This window comes from Aquarana catesbeiana, linkage group LG02 (genome assembly GCF_042186555.1).
Source record: "Aquarana catesbeiana isolate 2022-GZ linkage group LG02, ASM4218655v1, whole genome shotgun sequence".
Classification (NCBI taxonomy): Eukaryota; Metazoa; Chordata; class Amphibia; order Anura; family Ranidae; genus Aquarana; species Aquarana catesbeiana.
The window spans coordinates 697,604,824-697,628,287 of record NC_133325.1 but is presented as its reverse complement, the minus strand read 5'-3'; the positions used below and the strand labels follow the sequence as shown (position 1 = coordinate 697,628,287).

Sequence of the window (23,464 nt, the reverse complement as noted above, 5' to 3'; positions counted from 1 at the left end):
CGTGCCTGTGGCCCCGTTCTACCAGAGGTTTCTTCAGTTCGCAGTAGGACAATTTCACTAACAATAGACCTTTTGAAGCTAGACAATGTGACGGCAGTGGCTTACATCCACAGGCAGGGAGTCACTCGCAGCAGTGCTCTCCTGAGAGAGGTGACCCGATCAGTGATTGGGCTCAAGTCAATTTACAGTTGCTAACAGCAGTATATGTACCCGGGCATCTGAACACTCAAGCAGACTACCTGTCCAGAGCGGACTTGGGCAACGAGTGGGCCCTGTCACCACAGATCTTTCGGAGCCTGGTGGCAAGGGCCCTTCTTCCGGAAGTGGACCTGTTTGCCTCTCCGACCAATACCAAACTACCACGGTTCTTCACCAAGTCCAGTTACCCGCAAGCAACGGGGGTGGATGCTCTAACAGCAGAATGGAATCCTGGTGATCCTCCTCTTTTTGCGCAGGTTGCGGCAGGAGAAGGTGTCCAATCTGGCGGTAGTACCGGACTAGCCGAAGATATGGTATCCTCTATTCCTCTCATTGAGCATCAGGTAACCACACCCTCTACCAGTAACGTCGGATCTGCTGAAGCAGGGGCCAATCTGCCACCCGCTATAACACCAGGACCCAAGCGTATACCTACTGCTGCAGCCATGCTACCCTGTATGGGCTTTCTCCTCCCTCAGAATACCGCCGCTCACTATTGGAACGTCAAGGGATCTAATGCCCACAGGTCTTGAGGAAAACTTGATGCAGCTCTTGAGGGATGTGGTAACGTATTGATACACGAATACACATACCAGCTCCAAATGCTTGAAGTCGGCCAGCCAATTTTTTGCAATTAAGCTAATACAGCAGTATTGTTGTTACTAAGCTCCAAGCTCTAATATATACCAGGAGACCTTATGGGAAGCTGATGATTATAATGACTGTTTATTCATGATCCTCTCCATTTTGATTACTCAATTGATGATTGAACTGGGAATTGCCATATTATTTGAATGGAGTGATCTATTGGACTGCCTATTTTCTACCAGCTATGTAGCATTGCTATTGAGATCTATCCCCAATACTAGGTCTTGGGTACCCCATACTATCATCCAAGCAACTAATTTACCACAAGTACCCTGCCCCTTTACTAACACTTGCGCCTCTGTTCTTTCTCTCTCCACCCCTTCATTGCTTTGACCCTCAGCTGACCTTCCCCCTTTCCACTACCTGGGACCCAATCTAAATTATATACCCAATACTGATTATCATCATTTGGCCATTGTTTGCCTTAAAGGTCACTGAGGAACAAAGCAATACGCCCCGACTGGGTCAGTTTTACCTCTTTGTTAATTGTTTGTCCTGTATGTCAAGTCTCTGTCCGCGGTATTGGTGTCACATTGTTGCCACAATAATTAGTGCACCTTAGATTTTCATGTAAATTTTACTGTCTAATAGTTGATTTTTAAGCTTTAAATCCCCAGACTATTCTGTTGCTAATGGTAACCCCTTTGTAAGCTCATCTGTCCTGGGCATTACCCCCTTCCTCTTTATAGTGTCTATATGTTTATGGTTACAGCAACAGTACCCTAATGGGTTAGGGATACAGTACGGGTCATAGCATATCTTTGACCCAGTACAGGTGGATACTCGTGCTGTCCCTCCCCTCTCCCCCTTCCCCCTCCCTTCCCCTTCTATTTTTTGCCACCCGGCCTCAGAGAGCCTGAAATTGACGGACTGAGTCTTGAGAGGCAAAGGCTAATCAGTCTGGGTTGCTCAGCCAGAGTCACGAGTACCCCAATGAAAGCCAGGAAAGTCAGTACCAACAATGCCTATACCAGAACTTGGAACAAGTTTGTGGAATTTGCATACAGACATGACTTTTTGCTAGATTCGCCAAGGGTCTGCCACATTCTGGCCTTCCTCCAGGCGGGATTGGAACTAGGCCTCTCCATAAGTACTTTGAAGGCCCACGTGTCTGCTATCTCGGCTTTCCAAAGTGGGACTTGCCTCTAATCTTGGATGTCCTTTCATCAAACACCTTTGTTTCTCCTGTCTCTCTATGCCACCTCTCATTGAAGACCGCCTTTCTCGTGGCAATAACTTCAACCACAAGGGTATCCGAGATAGCGGCAAACTTTCTTCCCGGGAAGAGTGGTGCTCAGCCCAATGCTGAGATTTGTCCCGATGGTAGCCTCTAGTTTCCATATGACACAAGAAATCACACTCCCAATGTTTCTCGCAGAGAACTCTCAGAATAAAAATCCACTCAATGTGGGGTCTTCATTGAAAGTCTATGTGGGCGCACCGGCCGAACTTAGAAAGTCGGACCATCTCTTCGTCATCCCGAATAGTGCTCGGAAGGGCCTGAGGGCTTCTGGTAGGGTGATTACCTCGTGGCTAGTCAAGACTATATCGGCCTGCAGAACAAAGGGTTTGCCTGTGCCTGAGGGGGTCACAGTGCATTCCACTAGGGGAGTCTCTACCTCCTGGGCAGCGGCGGGACAGGTTCTCCTTGGAGATGATCTGCAAGGTAGCCACATGGACGTTCATACATACCTTCATGGTACACTACTGCGTGGAGCCGGTGGCTCTGACTACTGTAGATTTTGGCAGTGAGTGTTCTGGCTTCCACCTCCAGTGTAGATTAAAAAATTTTCTCAAGCATTACCCTCCCATGTGTGGCTAGTTAATTCCCAGTTGTGCTGACATCTAGCCGTCGGGAAAACAGAAAATTGAATTCAAATACTTACCGTAATTTTCATTTCCTGACGAGCTCCCGCCCAGTTAAGTAGTACGAGTTATTGAACGCTGAGGCTGAGGTGAGTGAAAAATTTATAGTTAAGTCCTGATTACGTAGGGAGTGGGCAGGGCCTTACCCAGCTATGCTGCCATGGAGCTCGTCAGGAAAGGGAAATTACGGTAAGTATTTGCATTCAATTTTCCGTTATCTACCCTTAACACCTGGAAACATTGAGTGTTCTACTTACTGTAACTTTGCATGCATATGTTGCGTCTTCAGTGTTTGAATGCAATCCTGTCAAAACAAAAAACAATTTATTAAAATACACAAAATAAATCAGATAGCTAATTTTTCTGTATACAGGACTACTAATCGACCAACTAATCGATTATGAAAATAGTTGACAACTATTTTCATAATCGATTATGTCGATTAGTTGTTTCAACCCTACCACAGTGCATTCAAAGGTCCACCACCCAAAATGGGGTGTGCAGTACAGGCTTCTTGGGCAAAGAAAGAAAGCCTGTAGGAAACACCACATTGCATTGCTTCACTTTCTACACGCATTGTGCCCTAGTATGCCCTCAAACTATGACATCTCCAGCATTGATTGGTGCCTCCCTTCTTGGGTGCGGAGGATCGAATTTGCCCCCTTCACCCCAAAGGCTGACTCTTCTCAGGATTCCATTAGGCTGACCCCAGGGTTTAGTGATGTGTTTTTCCCAAAAGAGGCAAGCTCTTTTTCATCTGGTGGGAGCATGTATCTTTTAATTATCTCAACCAGCTGCTTTTTGGCTCACTGTGACACACCCACCGTTGTAGGGCAACTGGCAGAGACTGAAGACTGAAGCTCATCTTGACCCTCTCCATCAAATGGGGTTCCGTCAAAGTCATGGAGGCAGCCATTTTGTGGCCAACTGGATTAGATTATACATTTTTGTCCATGGGAGCTGATGTGATCAGTAATTGCATTGGTGCACCTGCTTGCTCTGACAGCTGTTGTCATCCCTAGACAGGTTAGAATCTTGAGTTTCAGGCAGTCATAGACCCTAGCGATGCCAGGAGTGAGGTCATAATATGCTTTTTGTGGGTCTTCTGAAAAAAGGAGCAATTAGGCAACCCAATTTGTCCCAGGGCCACCCTTCCCATTCTTCAGTACTCTCAAATGTTGTCAGAAATGCCTCCATGTCACCTTTAGGTGTCAACTTTTGAAATAAATAACTTGCTCTGGTGGTTGCCTGGTTGTTGGGGGTAACAACTATTGGCTCACAACAACAGCTATTGGGACATCTGTGTTCATTTGTCAAAGTCAAAAGGAGGATATTGCCCCTTTAAATGTCAGTTTTTTCAAAGCCTGCCTGCATCCTCCACCAATTGTGATGTTTTGGGATAGGCAAAACCGCAGGACACAGGCTTCTAGGAAAATTATAGTCTTTTACTGAACTCAAAAACTTGTCAACAGCAATACAAAGGTCTGTTTTTCTCAATGAAAGAAAACGCAAATGCTCCCTGTCAGGTCAACCTAGACTCAACATCATAAAAGAAACATGCTTACTTCAACCAACAAAAGTTTCAGTGAGTCCATGCAAAGAGGCACCACAACGCTATCAAGGACACATCCCCTTTGGTCAGTATACTGTCCAAATAAAAATATGGGGTCTGCTATTTCTGGTCCACTTCGGAAAAGGTTAGTCGCCTGGATGTGTCTGCCTTCAATGCTGCTGAGTCACAAACACAAAGCAAGCATGCTCAAACAAAAGTCAGAATTACTTATACCTATATGTGTTCCAGGTCAGTAACTCAGAAATAATTAAAGTAATTACCCTTCTCAGCAATGGAAGCCTCCATATTTCTTACAAGACAGGTTTCCGTTAATGCCTTGCAGTCTAATAGAACTGAGAAGTCTGACATCACCCCAATAGCAATCAATAATTCCTACAATAAATCAAATTTTCACAGGGCAAATCAAACATGAGATCTGCCTACCGCAGGGAACACCTATGGTTTATGTTGTACCATTTTCAGAAATCAGCCACATAAGTTATCTTCAAACTTCATTATTCAACATTAACTGTAATTATTAAAGTGGAACTATGAGCAAAATCAAAAATAACTTATGTGATGCAGTCACAGCCACTTGCATTAACAATGTAATTTTTGTTTTGTAGACCGCTGCCTGTAATGTGGTTTTAATATCGGTTGTTTCTGCCAACAGACCCATTTGTTTTCCACAATTCTGTCGATTCTGCAGCAACATCAACTGTGAATTTGTTTGTATTCTCACGGTGTTCTCCTAGGTTTCTGGTCCAATCACTTCTATAGAAAGTATGGAGCCCCCTGCCCCAACTTACCTCATCTAAAAACTTCATCAGGATGGTGAAAGGTGGGAGATCAGTGAACTTCCGTTCACAGATCTCCCTTGTGAATTATGAAACTTGAAGTTTTCAGCTATGAGCAAACACACTCATAAAGGTGCACTCTTGCATGTAAACTGCACGCTGGAGTGAGAAGAATAACTCTAGGGCCACCATTTACAGTTAACTCTAAATTAATAAGCTGTAAAGAATTTGAAGTATCACCTCCAGATAGTTTTTGACAGTGGTGGTCATCTTCCTTCATAAAGGAGGGCTCAAGTGCAGTCCTGATATTACTAAAATGTGACACATAATATTCAGTAAATGGAAAGCAATAGAAAGCTGTCGGAAACTGCAGACATGCAACAGGAGATGGTCCAAAAGCACAGGCATACTACAGGCAACTATCAGAGATGAAAGACACGCAACAGGAGATCATCAGAGACTGCAGGAATGATATAGGAGTTGTTGGAGACTGGGGACACACTTTAGGAGATAGTCATAGACTGGAGACTTTACACGAGCCTGCTAGGGATTACCGCTATTCCAGCTGCCTTACAAATCAGTCCTTCCACATTTGTGATTTCCATTGCCCCCGTGGCTAGTTTCATATTTCTGTTCACAAGATTTATTATAAAAATGTAAAAAGAGAAAAGGGTTTGAAAGCACAGTGTAGAAGAAGATATTGGGAAAGAAATATACCAAACCTAACACATTACTAAAAGCCACTACTCACTGACAAGTTAGAGCGGAACTAAAGGCATTATACTTACCTCCACTGTAACAGTCTCAGGGTCCCTCACCGGCATCTTCTTCCCAGGTGCTGGTCTTTGAGTATCTCCATCGGCTGGGGCGGGATAACGTCATTCCTGCACATGCGCAGGAGTCAGAGATAGAGGGACCTTGTGGGTGATGTAGGCTGAGCTGCACATGTACAGCTCAGTTTACATGCTGCATGAGACTGTGGGCAGGCAGGTAGATGTATTTTAACACAGAGGAAACACTGCATGTCTCTTCTGTGATAATAGCCTGCCTGCTGGCAGTCTGTTATAAAATTAGTTCAGTTCCGCTTTAAGAAGGAAAACATTGGCTGAAGTTTTGTGAGGCATTCAGAAACCCTGAAGGTCTCCCATTAAATGCCAAAGGACTGCAAGTTGGGGGGCCAGTGATTTCAGGTATTGTAGTACTTTGCGTGTCACAGGTGTGCAGCATTTTTATAGCTTGACTTTGTTGGTAAATTTTTCATCAACACAGTGTCATCATTTTTATTTAACAGAGCATTTGGAGATTATACTGTGTAAGTGTATACTAATTTAGACCACCCGAGTGCCTGCTACAGTGTGTCTAGGTGGAGTCGGCGGGTGCGGGTCTGGTGGAGGCGGTGCCTAAGCGTGTTGTGTGATGTCATGGTGCAAGGAAGCCATGCAGAGTGGCCGGAGCCTCGTATGCGGGGCAGAAGCAAGACAGGCCGGGAGCAGGACTGTCAGTGCTGTTTGGACTGGGGTGGACTGAAGAGACCACCTGGCATGGAGAGAGACTGTCACCGTGACTCAGGAGGGGACGTGTCGGTGAGGTCTCATCATCTATGCTGCTGCACACTGCTGTCAGTGTCACTGTGAGAGTCAATTTCATGTGTGTGTGCCGCTCACTCTAATTTCTCGCACTCCTGAGTCTTGTCCCTAAGCTAGCAACTTACTATATCGAAAATTAAATAAGAAATGTGTTTTTTGCCTTAATATCTACCTTAAAACACATTGCTAATTGCATATTGTACTTGTTTGTAGCCTAAACACTGACAATTACACTTAAAGCTGTAATTTTGTAACTTTTGGAAATGCCAGTAAAGACTTGGCTGTGCCAGTAAATTTTGGATGTCAGTAAATTTCAATCTGGTAGGTTGGAAACACTGGTGCCATATATAAATACATTTCACAATTGCTACAGTTTAAAATTAGAGCCAATGTTGATAAAGGTTATGTGAATTTATAATAAAATACACATCTTGAACCAAATGACTCTTTGAATGTTTAGCTTGAAAGGAAACCTGATTATGGAAAAAGGAGTGGGAGGACTAAATTGCTCCCTTTGCGGCTCTGTTCGGGATCATGCCGCTAAAATTCCTCCATCACAATTACACAGCTAGCAAGAATATTCTCAGGTAAACCTGTAACTTCAACATGTCATTGTCACGGCATGTAGGGTTTTAACTGCAGATTGTTGTACACCTGCAGCCCAACGCCTAATGCAAAACGCATTGCAAGAAATGTCGTATAAGGGGATTTCTAGGTACAGTTGTGCGCATACGTTTACACCCTGGCAGAATTTTTTGATTTCTTGGCCATTTTTCAGAGAATATGAATGATAACACAAAAACATTTCTTTCACTCATGGTTAGTGTTTGGCTGAAGCCATTTATAATCAGTCAACTGTGTTTACTCTTTTTAAATCATAATGACAACAGAAACTACCCAAATTACCCTGATCAAAAGTTTACATACCTCAGTTCTTAATACCGTGTATTGCCCCCCTTTAACATCAATGACAGCTTGAAGTCTTTTGTGGTATTAATAGATGAGGCATTTTATCTTCTCAGATGGTAAATCTGCCCATTCCTCTTGGCAAAAAGCCTCCAGTTCCTGTAAATTCTTGGGCTGTCCTGCATGAACTGCACATTTGAGATCTCTCCACAGTGCCTCAATGATATTGAGGTTAGGAGACTGAGATGGCCACTCCAGAATCTTCACTTTATTCTTGTGTAGCCAATGACAGATCGACTTCGCCTTGTGTTTTGGATCATTGTCATATTGGAATGTCCAAGCGCGTCCCATGCACAGATTCCTGGCTGATGAATGCAGTGTTTTTTGATAACATACTGCATTCATCTTGCCAACAAATTTCCTGTGCCTTTGTAGCTCACACATCCCCAAAACATCAGCGATCCACCTCAGTACCTTTCATCATAGGCCTTGTTGACTCCTCATCAAATGTAGCATTTATGGTTGTGGCCAAAAAGCTCAATTTTGGTCTCATCACTCCAAATGACTTCGTGCTAGAAGGTTTGAGGCTTGTATCTGTGCTGTTTGGCATATTGTAAGCGGGATAATTTGTTGCATTTGCATAGTAATGGCTTTCTTCTGGCGACTCGACCATGCAGCCCATCTTTCTTCAAGTGCCTCCTTATTGTGCATCTTGAAACAAACACACCACATGTTTTCAGAGAGTCCTGTATTTCTCCTGAAGGTATTTGTGGCTTTTTCCTTGCATCCTGTACAATTTTCCTGGCAGTTGTGGCTGAAATTTTAGTTGGTCTACCTGCTGTGGTTTGGTTTTCACAGAGCCCCTCATTTTCCACTTCTCGATTAGAGTTTGAACACTGCTGATTGACATTCTAAATTCCTTGGATATATCTTTTTATATCTCTTCACTGTTTTATACTGTTCAACTACCTTTTCCCACCAATCCCTTGACAATTCTTTTGCTTTCCCCATGACTCACAATCCAAAAACGTCAGTGCAGCACTGGATGAAAGATGCAAGGGTCTGTCAGGAGTCTAGAAACTCACTGACCTTTTATACACACACACTAATTACAAGCAAACAGATCACAGGTGAGGATGGTTACCTTTAATAGTCATTCAAACCCCTTTGTGTCAACCTGTGTGCATGTTATCAGGCTAAAATCACCAGGGTATGTAAACTTTTGATCAGGGTCATTTGGGTAGTTTCTTTTGTCATTATGATGTAAAAAGAGTAAACACAGTTGACTGATAATAAATGGCTTCAGCCAAACACTAACCATGAGTGAAAGAAAAGTTTTTGTGTTATCATTCATATTCTCTGAAAAATGGCTAAGAAATAATACATTCTGCCAAGGTACGTAAACTAATGAGCACAACTGTATCTGTAACCCACTACTCTCTTTAAACTTTGGATGAAAAAAGGGGGAAAGTGTCACACCAAGCAGGTGCTTATTAGGATGTGTTCCTATTGAGATGTGACTCAACCCTACTAAAGGCCCTTGTACAATTAAGGCTCAATGCACACAGCTATTACACCATGATAAGTGTTAAATTAGCCACCGTTCCCTCATGCTTCAGACTAAATCAAACAATAATCCCTCACCAACCATGGTGTTATTTTACCAGTGATAAATGACTACTGTTTTAGTGATGCTTTTGAAAATCTAATACTAAGAGGTAGGCCTTTTTCTTCTCAGAGAATAGGTGCAGGAACACAAGCTGCGGCATTGGGTGGGTGTGACCGATTGCACTAATAATGGGAGGGTTTTAAAAGGGCACAGGTAAATAAAGCCAGGAGTGCATAACACACAGAGTACTCCTGAACCCTGCATAACACACAGAAAACAGGGTTCAGGAGTGCGTAACACACAGACTGTAGGGTTCAGGAGTCCGTGACAGAGAGTAACAGAGAGTGTAGGGTTCAGGAGTGCGTAACACACTGAGTGTAGGGTTCAGGAGTGCGTAACACACAGAATGTAGGTTTCAGAAGTGCCCTATGCACACATTGCAGGGTTCAGGAGTGCTATACATACAGGGTGCAAGGTTCAGGAGTGCATTACACACAAAGTGCAGATTTCAGGGGTGCTGTACGTGTAGAGTACAGGATTCAGGAATGCATTATGCACAAAGTGCGGGGCTCAGGGGTGCTATACACACAGGGTGCAGGGTTCAGGAGTGCATTACGCACAAAGTTCAGGGTTCAGAAGTGTGTAACACAGAGTGTAGGGTTCAGGAGTGTGTAACACACTGGGTGTAGGGTTCAGGAGTGCCCTATGCACACATTGCAGGGTTCAGGAGTGCTATAACCACAGAGTGCAGGGTTCAGGAGTGCTATACACGTAGGATGGAGGGTTCAGGGATGCATTACACACAGAGTGCAGGGTTCAGGGGTGCCATACACACAGGGTGCAGGGTTCAGGAGTGCATTATGCACAAAATGCACAGTTCAAGAGTGTAAGAGTGTCCTATGCATAAAATGCAGGGTTCAGGAGTGTGCTACGCACAGTGCAAGGTTCAGGAGTGCATATTTCAGGCCAATTTCCAACCAAAAATGACCCCCACCCCCCACCCCTCCAGTACAAAGCTCTCCCCCCAAATTCACCCACTACAAATTCCTAACTCCTTCATTACATACTCTTGACCACTGAAATCTGTATGCTGTGCTGCTTCTCCCAACCAAGTAAGAATTTTCCCCAATGAGAACTTTTCTTCCCTAAAAAAGCAACACCCATCATTAACCTCTTCACCTCCTGCCTACAGCTCACTGCAGCAACTGTTGTCCACAGATCACCTTTGAGCCTCCTATCTATGCCTTACCTTTGCACCCCCCTGTCTACAGATCACCTTTGCCCCTCCCATCTACAGATCACCTCTGCACCTCCTGTCTGCAGCTCATCTCTGCACCTCCCATCCGCAAATTACCTCTGCTCCTCTTATCTGCAGCTCACCTCTGCACTCCACTGTCCAGAGCTCACCTCTGAACCCCACCATTCAAAGTTCACATCTGCACTTCCCATCCACAGTTCACCTTTGCACTCCACTGTCCACAATTCACCTTTGCACCCCAATCCAAAGCTCACATTTGAGCCCATGTCCAAAGCTCACCTCTGAATTTCTGTCAAAAACTCACCTTCCACAGCTTACAAAGTGCCCACAATCCATAGCTCTCCTCTGCACCCACAACCACAACTGCCCGCAGCTCACCTCTGCACATGAGTTTACAGCTCATCTCTGCGCCCCTCATCTGCAACTCACCTCAGAACCTACTGCCCGCAACTCACCACTTCAACTCCTATCTGTAGCTCACCTCTACACCCCCTGACTGCAGTTCACTTCTGCACCCCCAGCCATAGCTAATCCCTGTCCATCGTGCACTGGAGAAATAGATACAGCCTTTTGCTTGTCTTTATCTGGCCCTTGTGCACTATTTCTCCCACTGATACAAGGCACTATTCCTCCCACTGACACCAACAATAAGACACCATTCCTTTCACTGACACCAGCAGTGGGGCAATTATTCCTCCCACTGACACCAACAATAAGACACCATTCCTTTCATTGACACGAACAATGGGGCATTATTCCTCCCACTAATAACAGTGATGGGGCATTGTTCCTGCCACGAATACCAATGATGGGGTATTCTTCCTCCCACTAATACCAATGATGAGGTACTCTTTCTCCTACTAATTCCAATGATGTCGCATTATTCATCCCACTGATACCAACAAAGAGGCACTCTTCCTCCCACTAATACCATTAAAAAAATTGAGAACTTTCCATAAATATGGTCTGACTGCACAATTATCATACTCCTCTATAGCCACGGGCTGCTGTAGTTGGCCGAAGTTGTAATTGACATGTCAAGCACCACTTCTGAGTACTTGAACTGACTTGTTGTATTAAAATTTAATAAATGAAAGTTTTCAAGACACATTTATAAAACCAGGGAAAGCTTAAACCAGACTATTTCTATTGTTAATAATTTACATTACAAAATAGCAAAATGTGTACATTTGCACATTAAAAAACAACACACTTTTTGGAAAAAAAATAAAAACAACAAAAATGTACACATAGCACAGAAAAAACTACTTTATAAACCTAAACCAGTATAGCTTTAAACGTTGTAGCAGGCAAATTCAGTTTCCAGGTAGGATTTTCTTCAACTGCCTTTCTCAACCCTTCTTCCATGAAGGAACCCGTGAAACCGTTTTCAGCATCCCCTACAATAATGGTCATGGTGGAAGTGGCCCCTTATATTATCATTTAACCTCCCTGACGGTTTTCCCGAGTGTGGCTTGGGGTTAAATTTCAGCACCATTAGCGGTAACCCCGAGCCACATTTGGGATTGCATTGCAGGATCCTGGTGTGGTATACTTACCTTGTCCCCAGGATCCTGCGATGTCCCCCCGCGCTGTCTGCGGGCTCTGTCCTCCTCCGAAGCCTCTTTGTGCCAGGTTCCGTTCCCTGCAAGCGTCGTGACGCATGGGGGTGGAGCCTGGCAGCAAATTCAAAAAATTTTTAAAAAATAACACATACAGTACTGTAATCTTACAGATTACAGTACTGTATGAAATTATTTCACATCCCTTTTATCCCCAGTGCTTTGTCCAATGCCCTGCATGCAGTTTTATATTATATATACTGTTCTTTCTGCCTGGAAACTGGAGATTGTCCATAGCAACTAAAAAGTGTCCCTTTACATCAAAAGTGGCTTTAGACCAGCTAGAAAACAGCGATAGTAAATTAGAACACTTGCAGAATTGAGCGATAGTGAATCGTGGGGAAATTTATTTTATTATTATTATTATTATATATATATTTTTTTAATTATTTATATTTATTTATTATATTATAATTTATGATTTTGTGTTCAATGCAAAATAATTGTACCGCTTTCAGCACCTAAAATCCGAAATAATCATACCGCCAGGGAGGTTAACAAAGGCACTGCTCTTTCCAGGAACCTGCCATCAAGCTCTGGAAGAACCCCAGGGTTTCATGGAATCCTGGTTGTGAAAGGCAGTTATAGGTTGTGGGATAGGCCCAGCATGCACCGGGGTTCGTGACATCAGAAGGGGGGCGATGCCACCAGGTGGCCCCACCCCTTAACTATATAAGAAATGTCTGCAGTAGGCGGCCAGCCTTGATATCGGCGGAGCATCTTTTTTTTTTCCAGGTGAGGCCTGTGACGTGATTGGCGATGGATATACATCAGAGGACAATGTTTTTTATTTTTTAATAAAGGAATTGTCAAAAGCTGTCTCTGTGTTTTTATTACTTTTTGACACTTTTTTGGTGAATGGGTAGGTATACTCATTCACATAAGGGGGTCTGGGGGGGCCCTTGTTAAAAGGGGGCTTCCAGACAGTGTTAATTTTAACGTCAAATTTCGACTTAGTTTTAGCTATAGTCTTTTGACTAAAATGCCATTTTAGTTTTAGTCGTATTTTGGTCTTTTGGCTAAAATGCCATTTTAGTTTTAGTCGTATTTTAGTCATCTGAATTGTTTTTGTTTTAGTTGTATTTTAGTTGACTAAAATCTCCAGTACATTTTAGTCGACTAAAATCGAATGGGTCTAGTTATATTGTAACGCATTATTTAAGCATTTCTTTAGCATTGCCAAACTCATTATATACTCCTTTAGTAAAAATCTAATAACATATTATTATTTATGGTATTAAGGTTTGAACATGCACTACAGACACAGATTTAGCAATTGCAATATAAAGTGCGTTGAAAAAATATTCATACCCCTTGAAAATTTCCCCATTTTGTCATGTTACAACCAAAAACGTAAATGTATTTTTATTGGGGTTGTATGTGATAGACCAACACAAAGTGGCACATAATTGTGAAGTGAAAGGAAAATGATAAATGGGTTTCAATTTTTTTTACAAATAAATATATGAAAAGTGTGCCGCGCATTTGTATTCAGCCCCCTTTACTCTGATACCCCTATCTAAAATCTAGAGTAGCCAATTGCCTTCAGAAGTCACCTAATTAGTAAATCGAGTCCACATGTGTAATTTAATCTCAGTATAAATACAGCTGTTATGTGAAGCCCTCAGAGGTTTGTTAGAGAACCTTAAACCCCTTTTCACACTGGAGGTGTTTTTCAGGCACTTTAGCGCTAAAAATAGCGCATGTAAAGCACCTGAAAAAAGCCTCATCTGCAATCCCAGTGTGAAAGCCAGAATGCTTTTACACTGGGGCGCTGCGCTGGAAGGACGTCAAAAAAAGTCCTGCAAGCAGCTTCTTTGAGACGCTTTAAGAGAGTTGTATACACCACTCCTAAAGCACCCCTGCCCATTGAAATCAATGGGCAGCGCCGCCGAAGCGCCTGCAGCGGCACTTTGCGGGCGCTTTTAACTCTTTATTCGTTCACTAGTAGGGGTTAAAAGCGTCCCTCTAGCGCCCAAAAAGCGCCGCAAAAACGACAGCACCCACACCTATGCGCTGGCAGTGTGAAAGGGCTTTTAGTGAACAAACAGCATTATGAAGGCCAGGGAACACACCAAACAGGTCAGGGATAAAGTTGTGGAGAAGTTTAAAGCAGGGTTAGGTTATAAAAAAATACCCCAAGCATTGAACATTTCATGGAGCACTGTTTAATCCATCATCTGAAAATGGAAAGAGTATGGCACAACTGCAAACCTACCAAGACATGGCCATCCACCTAAACTGACATGCTGGGCAAGGAGAGCATTAATCAGAGAAGCAGCCAAGAGGTCCATGGTAACTCTGGAGGAGCTGCAGAGATCTACATCTCAGGTTGGAGAATCTGTCTAAAGGACAACTATTAGTCATGCACTCCACAAATTTGCCCTTTATAGAAGATTGGCAAGAAAAAAGCCATTGTTGAAAGAAAGCCTTAAGAAGTCCTGTTTGCAGTTTGCGAGAAGCCATGTGGGGAATACAGCGTGGAAGAAGGTGCTCTAGTCAGATAAGACCAAAATTCAACTTTTTAGCCTAAAAGCAAACTGCTATGTGTGGCAGAAAACTAACACTGCACATCACCGGGGGCGTGTCCAAGATGGCCACCTGAACGGCCGCATATTGCTGAGCTCTGCTGGCAAGCACAGCTTTTATTCTTCTTCTGGGCTTTCCATACATCCGTGACTGGGGAATTTCATGAGGATGAAACACTGCTTGTCCAGGGCAGCAGCTGGAAAGGGTAAAAGACTCAGATTCCAGCCGCTTGAGCAGACACAGACTCCCTCTCCTCCGTGTGGAGGGCCGAGCCACGAGGAGGACCAACATGGTGTCACAGACGGAGCTGCCGGAGCTACGTGGCTGACATAATGTCAGTGATTGCCCTCTGCCAGTTCACACTCATGGCAAAGATTGAGGCGGTGCAGCTGGATATGGGCATCATGCGACAGGATGTGGATAAGCTCCGGTCCCGTGTCACAGAGACAGAGCAGCATGTGAGCCATACAGAGGACACAGTTACCGAGCACTCCTCTGCTCTTCGCTCACTGCAAACTCAATTAAAAGCCCTGGTATATAAAGCAGATGACGCAGAAAATCATAACAGAAGAAACAACCTCTGCATAGTGGGGCTGGCGGAAGGATACTAATCCCATGGTCTTTGTGGAGGATCTGCTGTGTACCCTGTTGTCGAATGCTCACTTTTCCCGCTATCATAATATTGAGAGAGTGCACCGCATTCCGCCCAGGCCTGGGCCCTCTGGGCCCCCCCCACGTACTCTCAACCTATGGCTCCTAAACTTCCGGGACAGGGATGAAGTGCTCCGCGCTGCCAGAGTTCAGGGAGATGTCCGTTACCAGAACATCAAACTACTAATCTTCCCGGATTACTCCATTGAGACACAGAAGCTCCGTAAATCATTCGATCAGGAGAAGGCTGCATTGAGGGCCCGCAACATCCGTTACAGTGTTTTGTTCTCTGCTCGTCTGCGGGTCCAAGATGGAGAGGTGGTCCGTTTCTTTGCCTCCCCGCGTGAGGCCTCTGCATGGATGGATACCCTGCCACCCCATCACTGACTGGCGGGTTGGTGAGGTACCATGCCTCCTACCTATTCTCCTGGATCCCTGATCTCTTTGTTATTTGAGGTACCCCCTCTCTCTATTTTCAGTACACTGATGTCATGGGGCTTCCACCATCAAGTAATTTAGCACCATTGTGCCTTTACAAAACTTGGTTTTCAACAGTTCAAGTATGTGCCCCTGCTTGCAGGTGTTTGTCTCAGTTTATGGATGCTCTCTTTCTCCCCCTTGGGATGACTGTACCCTTGGTCTCTACTGGTTCAATGTTCCTGCATTGACTCTACTATTTGTTTTGCCCAGAAGAGCGTATACTGCTACTGCAAGTGCATTATTGTGCTGACTGTCTGCCAGCATCTCTACTTCACTGTAGGTGCTTTTCTATACGAGCCGATCCACCTGGCTCACGTCCTCTTAGGTTAACCTTTACTGACTGGTTGTTTGGGGTTCATGCTCTCCATGATTGGGATGGGGGGGTGGGTTTGTTTGCTCCGTGACGGTTGGGAAGGGTTGGGAGCAGTGCTTTGTTCTTTTTTAAATGTTTTTTTTCTTTTGATATGTTTGGTGCTTTATGACTGCTTATATGACAAGGGCTTTGAGGAGCCCTGTTGCTTACCATAAAATGTGCTGAATTGTGTATTTGCTGTGGGGTGTTTGGCACCCAGACCTCTTTCCCCTCCCGACACTGTTTTATGCCACTTTACTCCTGCCTGTACTGTATAATTACAATCTCTCATGTCTCACATAACCGTGATTTCATGGAATGTCCGTGGCCTTAACTCGGCAGTGAAACGCTCCCTGGTGAAGTTTCTCCAGCGGTACAACCCTCTGGAGTATGTCTGCATACTACAGGAGGCTCACCTTCAGGGCTCCAAGATCAATGGTCTCCGGCGACCCTGGGTGGGTGCGCATTATCATGCCACCTACCCACTGACCCAGATGGAAAGTATATTGTATTGCATGCAAATCTTTATGAAAGAAATGTGGTTATGGTGGGAGTGTATTTGCCCCCCCCTGCGACTGTCGCCACACTGAATAATATTATGCCACTGGTCTTGAGTTTTGATACCCCAGAAGTATTCTTGTTGGGTGGTTTCAACATGGTCCCTTGCCCGGACATGGATAGACTGCGGGGAGGGACGAGGGGTGCCTCCGCACTGGCTCAGTGGTGTCCACTTTTGCCTTAGTGGATGTATGGCGTAATTTACATCCGGCCGCCAGGGAGTTTACTTGTCACTCTGCTTCCTTCAAATCCCTTTTGCGGAAAGACTTGACATATGTCTCAGCTGCTGGCCTTCGTTGGGTTGCAGATCCAAGTATACTCCCAAGAGGTGTCACGGACCATGCTCCACTCAGCCTGACCCACTCTGGCTCTAGGTTGTGGTGTCTGTCCCGGTTCTGAGTGTCGGACGATAGATTACAGGAACCTATTACGGAATCCCTGTGCACCTATTGGACTACGAATGGGGACACCGGACCTCCTACTGTGAGATGGGATTCGTTTAAGGCATGGGTGCATACATCTCCAGAATTGCTATTATCCAGAGAGAGGCGTCTCGCTCGTTGGAGTTTCTGGAGATTGAGGCAGCTGGATTGGAGGCAGAGTATATCTCCTCCCCGACCCTGGATAGGTATCGGGCCTGGCAGCGAACCCTGAGACAATTATCCCTTCTTCGGATAGACAACACTAAAAAAGCCCTGTTTTACTCTCAACAAAAGGTTTTTGAGTATGGGGACAAAAATGTTCGCCTATTGGCTTAGCTGGCAAAAAGCCACAGCCCCACAACTCACACTGCAGGTATAAGGGGGGGGGAATGGCCAGGTCATAGTGGCTCTGGATCTTGTTAATGAGCGCTTCACACAGTTCTGTAGGGAACTTTATGAATCCAGGGTCACCTACTCCCAGAATGAGCTTAATACAGTGGTGTCCAAACTATGGCCCTCCTGTTGTTAAGGAACTACAACTCCCATCATGCCTAGTCATGTCTGTGAATGTCAGAGTTTTACAATGCCTCATTGGAAGTGTAGTTCCACAACATCTGGAGGGCTGTAGTTTGGACACCCCTGGCTTAGTACCTTCTTAGATACCATTAAACTCCCCACGCTGGATCGGGCGGATAGGGAACTCCTAGAGGCAGATATCTCTCTGGAGGAGATACAGACAGCCATTGGGAAATTGCAGGCGGGTAAGACACCGGGATCAGACGGGCTCCCAGCTGAATTACACTCCAACTTTGCGGACACTGTAGCTCCTAAGCTGACAGCCCTCTTTTCGGACCTATCCTCCCTTGACACTCTTCTAGAATCTATGGAAGAGGCGATTTTTGTACTGAATCCCAAGCCTGGCAAGGATACCCAAGACTGTGCCTCCTATAAGCATATTTTGCTCTTAAATGTTGATGCCGAAATTCTAGCGAAGGTCTTGGCTGGTCAGCTGACCACTGTGATTGAAGCCCTGATTCATGTCAATCAGACGGGATTCATGCCGGGTAAGGAAACAGACATAAACTTAAGGTGATTATTTCTTAACCTCTCAATCGCACATGACAACCAGGGCACTAGAGTCATCGGTTTCCTAGACGCAGAAAAAGCGTTTGATTCAGTGGAATGGGTCTACCTATGGGAGGTTCTGAAACTATATGGTTTTGGTCCCAAATTCCTTCGCTGGTTACAGATGCTCTATAGGGCTCCCAGGGCACGTGTCGGTACCAATGATTGGCTGTCCCAGACGTTCTCTCTACATAGAGGTACGCGACATGGATGCCCCTTGTCTCCCTCCTTATTTGCTCTGGCCTTGGAACCCTTGGCTATCCTGATTAGGGAATCTTCTGAGGTCAGGGGATTGAGGGTGGAACGCTTGAAAGAGAAGTTGTCACTGTATGCATATGACGCCTTACTTTACTTGAATGATGCAGGCCCGTTGCTCTCGGCTGCCCTGACTATATTTGACACGTTTGGCTCATTCTTGGGTATACGGATTAAATGGTCCAAGTCTATCCTCTTCCCAATTGACGACCAGGTAATTCACTTAGCCCCCTCCTCCCCACTACAATGGGTTGAGGAGTTTAAATATCTGGGAGTGCAGGTGACTAGACGAATAGCTGACTTTTTTGTCCGTAACCTCCAACCACTATTAACATCACTCAAAGCGTGTTGCTCAACATGGTCAGGGCTCCCATCGAATTTACTAGGCCGGATAAATTTGGTACAAATTATGCTTCTCCTAAAATTCAATTACATAATCAGTAACTGTCTGATATGGGTTACCACTTCATTCTTCAAAAAAAAGATAGATGCCTGGTTTCCTTTATCTGGAATGGGGCCTCCCCCCATTTGGCTAAGACTACACTGTATCTCCCTCCACAGTTGGGAGGTCTGGCACTACCTAATTTTAGGGTTTATTTCTGGTTGGCAGTACTGGTATCCACCTATTGGTGGTCCCAGAGTTATAGAGCCAATGCGGCCACCTGTTTGGAGGCTGCCTTCTTGGGGTCCTTGTTAGATCTTCGCAATCCTATCTATAGGGGACCAAAGGCATACCGAGCTCTCCCTGGGACAACGAGATTCACATGGCGAATCTGGAAAAATGCGATACAAAGTTTCTTCGTTCCGGGCCAGTTGTCTCCTGCCCATCCCCTTTGGGGCAACCCTGCACTCCCTCATTTCTGTACCATTCAGGATCCCCAGTTGTTGGCGCGACATGGGATCAAGACTAGTAGGTATATTATTCCCCTGGGTGCCCTCTTAAACTTCACAAAATTGTCTCAGAGGTTCAATCTGCCGGGCTGGATGCTGTTCCGATATTTCCAGCTGCGACATGCTGCTGCGGCCTAGTTTCCTTGGAATCCTATCCTCAAAGCTGATCCTATTGAGGAATTTTTGCTCCTGGGGACCTAGATAAACCACTGTCGGCACTTTATAGTGTTCTCCTTTGTATTGATATACCTAGAATGGAAAAGCTGTGGGAATACTGGAAGGAGGACATTCCCTCCCTAGACAGCTAGACAGAGAGGACTGGGAAGATAGCCTAGAACAAGGTCCTAAGCTTGTAATTTCATCCCGAGATAAGCTGATCCAGGTCAAATTTCTTCATCGGATCTATTACACTCCTGTAATGTTGCAGACAATGTTCCCCGAAGGAGATCCTACCTGTTCCCACTGTCAACTCCAAGCGGGTTCATATATACATATGTTCTGGGAGTTCCTTTCCATAATAAGATACTGGAAGGTGGTCTTTTGATAAAATTAACCTCTGGCTACAACTTGACCTCATCCCTACTCCCTCTATGGCCTTATTGGGCATCCCTGATGACGACCAGCGCTCCCATCACTCTAAGCTTCTCATAGCCTACCTCCTCTATTATGCCAAAAAGGAAATTTTACTGAAACGGTCGTCCCCAGACCAACTCGCGGTGTCCGCTTGGGAGACCACGGTAAACACAGCCCTGCCCTTATATAAAATTACCTATTCAAATAGGGGTTGTCATTGGAAATTTGAAAAAGTATGGTTCCCCTGGACATTGACCTGAACTCCCACTGGTGGGGGGTTATGTGCTTGTGGCAGAGGTAATATATAATGTATTTTATGATACCACTATTCCCCCTTGGTGATACAAACACATGCACTGTTTATTTGAATTGTGAAAGATTATTGTCTGCAGAATTAAAACATACATATTGTTGGCTCTCTATATTGCGGTTCTGTTGTATCATTTCTGTTTAACCTGATCATGATGACAATCTGTCTCTTTATATATGCTGTGAACGGTAATTTTCTCAATAAAGCACTTCTGTTTGTTAAAAAAGCAAACACTGCACATCACCCTGAACACACCATCCCCACCATAAAACATGGTGGTGGCAGCATCATGTTGTGGAGATGCTTTTCTTCAGCAGGAACAGGGAAGCTGGTCAGAGTTGATGGGAAGATGGATGGAACCACATACAGGGCAATCTTAGAAGAAAACCTGTTAGAGTCTGCAAAAGACTTCAGACAGGGCAGAGATTCACCTTCCAGCAGAACAAACCTAAACATACAGCCAGAGCTACAATGGAATGATTTAGATCAAAGCATAGTCATGTGTTAGAATGGCCCAGTCAAAGTCCAGACCGAAATCCAATTGCTGTTCACAGACTCTCCATCCAATCTGACAGAGCTTGAGCTATTTTGCAAAGAAGAATGGGAAAAAATGTCACTCTCTAGTGCAAAGCTGGTAGAGACATCTCCAAAAGACTTGCAGCTGTAATTGCAGCAAAAGGTGGTTCTACAAAGTATTGACTCGGGGGATGAATACAAATGCACGCCACACTTTTTACATATTTATTTGTAAAATATTTTGAAAACCATTTATCATTTTCCTTCTACTTCACAATTACGTGCCAATTTGGGGGTTATTTACTAAAGGCAACTCCACTTTGCACTGCAAGTGCACTTGAAAGTGGACTAAAAGTGAACTTGGAAGTAAAGTCGCTGTAGATCCGAGGGGGACATGCAAGGAAAATAAAAAACAGCATTTTAGCTTGCACATGATTGGATGATAAAATCAGCAGAGCTTCCCCTCATTTCAGATCTACCCCTCAGATTTAGAGAGACTGCACTTCCAAGTACACTTGCAGTGCAAAGTGGATTTGCCTTTCCTAAATAACCCACTTTTGTGTTGGTCTATCACATAAAATCCCAATAACATACATTTACGTTTTTGGTTGTAACATGACAAAATGTGGAAAATTTCAAGGGGAATGAATACTGGTACTGTATAACATCTTTATAAATAAAACCAAGTTTCACAAACAAACAAAAATATTGCTTTTTGACAAGCAGAAGTACAACTTGAAAATATAAAAAAAACAAAAAACTGTAAACTGTAATGCCATTGCACATATTACCTGAATATATTACTAACTTTAAATATCAAAGCCTTTTTCTTATTGTTTTATTTTATTTTAGCAGCTTAATAGATGTCCTCTGCATATTCCTATGTGGTAGTGCAGTTAATTTTGATGTCAAATTTCAATTTAGTTTTAGTTATAGTCTTTTGACTAAAATGCCATTTTAGTTTTAGTCGTATTTTAGTCTTTTGACTAAAATGCCATTTTAGTTTAATGCCCTGTACCCACGGGCGAACTTTTCAGCAACAAAGGTCCGACAGTCTTTCCGACGGACTTTCGAACTAACGGACTTGCCTACACACAATCACACCAAAGTCCAAAGGATTCGTACGTGATGATGTACGACTGGACTAAAATAAGGAAGTTCATAGCCAGTAGCCAATAGTAGCCCTAGCGTTGGTTTTCGTCCGTCGGACTATCATACAGATGAGCTGATTTTTCGATAGGAACTGGGTCTGACGGAGTTCCGACGTAAAGATTTGAAACATGTTCCAAATCTAAAGTCCGTCAGATTTTCGACAGAAACAGTCCGCTGAAGGTCTGATGAAGCCCACACACCCCAAAGCACCCACCCCCCCATGTTGAGGGCATGTGGCCTGGTATGGTTCAGGAGGGGGGGCAGCTCGCTTGTTCCACCCGTCCCTTTTCCTGATCTGCCGGACTGCATGCTCAGATAAGCGTTTGTTATGGATTTTGGGGGGGACCCCACGCCGTTATTTTTTAAATTTTGGCGTGGGCCTGGTATGGACGAAGGGCCTGGTATGGACTGGGAGGGAACCCAAGCTGTTTTTTTTCCCCATTTTTCTATTGTCAGGCAATGCCGGCATTCTTTGCCGAATGCAAACGGCTTCCCAGCATGCTGCTTAACAACCAGCTATTCTTCACACAGAATTCAAATCAGTTGAACGCTTTTTAACCGATTTGAATTCTAATCGTTCTCAAAAGTTGGAAAATAATAAACTAAATTAATTTTAACGAAAACGAAACAAATTTTAACGGAAAATAAATTAAATTATACGAATTCCGAAACTAAACTAAACTAATTTCATGTCAAAACAAAGTTAGTAACATAACAAATCTATCCGAAACAAACAAAAAAAAAATTAGTTTTGCACGTGTCTAGTATTATTATTTTATATATTTCTATGTAATAGTTTAAAATATACTTTTAACTATATAGTTTAGTTCAGTTCTATGGTAAGTTCTGAGAAAAATGGAGTATTGTAGGACCTCGTCTATGTTGGTGTTATGTGTTTGGGCTTGCTCTTCCTACGTTGTACACTAAGGAATTAGACCTTATTCATACAGGTGTACCAATCTATACACCTGTGTGAAGGGCCATTTTCACCCGCATGGGATACACAGGCCTTCCGTGCAGCCGCGTGCAGGCAGCCTGTTCAATGACAGGTGAAGGGCTGCATTATTTTCCAAGCACACTCTCAAATGTGTGGATCAGAGCATGGTCCATACAGCCACCCGCCTGTCATTAATTTGAACAGGCTGCATGCACATGGTTGCACAGTACACCTGTCCTTCACACAGGTATATGGATTGGTACAGTCATGTGAATGATGCCCAATTCCTTCCTCTACAACCTTGGAAGAACAAGTTTCCACACATAACACCCACATGGAAATGGTTCCTACTATACTCTGCTTTCCTAGGGCTGGGACAAGGGGTGGGCAGAAGGAGCGGCTCCCTGGGCACTGTGGTATAATGTGAGGTGGGGGGGCACCACAAGGAGATTGGAGGGGGTGATTTGAGTTGGGAGGGGGAATTTGGAGGGTGGCAGGCGATAAGAATTGTTCTAGGAGGGAAAATTAGAGGGGTGTGCTAGGAATGGTGATTTGGGGGATTTGTGTTGGGAAAGGCAATGGGGGAAGATGACTTGTGCTGGGGGGGAGATCTGGGGGTTTTGTGCTAGAAGAGGTGTTATACGGGGGGGGGGGGGGGGGGGTTGTGCTAG

General features: G+C 44.3%; 1 protein-coding gene across 1 annotated transcript in view; it reads right to left on the bottom strand.

Annotated features, from left to right (window-relative positions):
- The window catches only part of SPECC1 (sperm antigen with calponin homology and coiled-coil domains 1), a 588,472-nt gene that overhangs the window by 553,776 nt on the left and 11,232 nt on the right, over positions 1 to 23,464 (bottom strand). Inside the window, exon 2 of the mRNA XM_073616875.1 lies at positions 2,970 to 3,016. The gene's annotated coding sequence lies outside the window, so the exon portion shown is untranslated. The remainder of the gene's footprint in view (positions 1 to 2,969; positions 3,017 to 23,464) is intronic.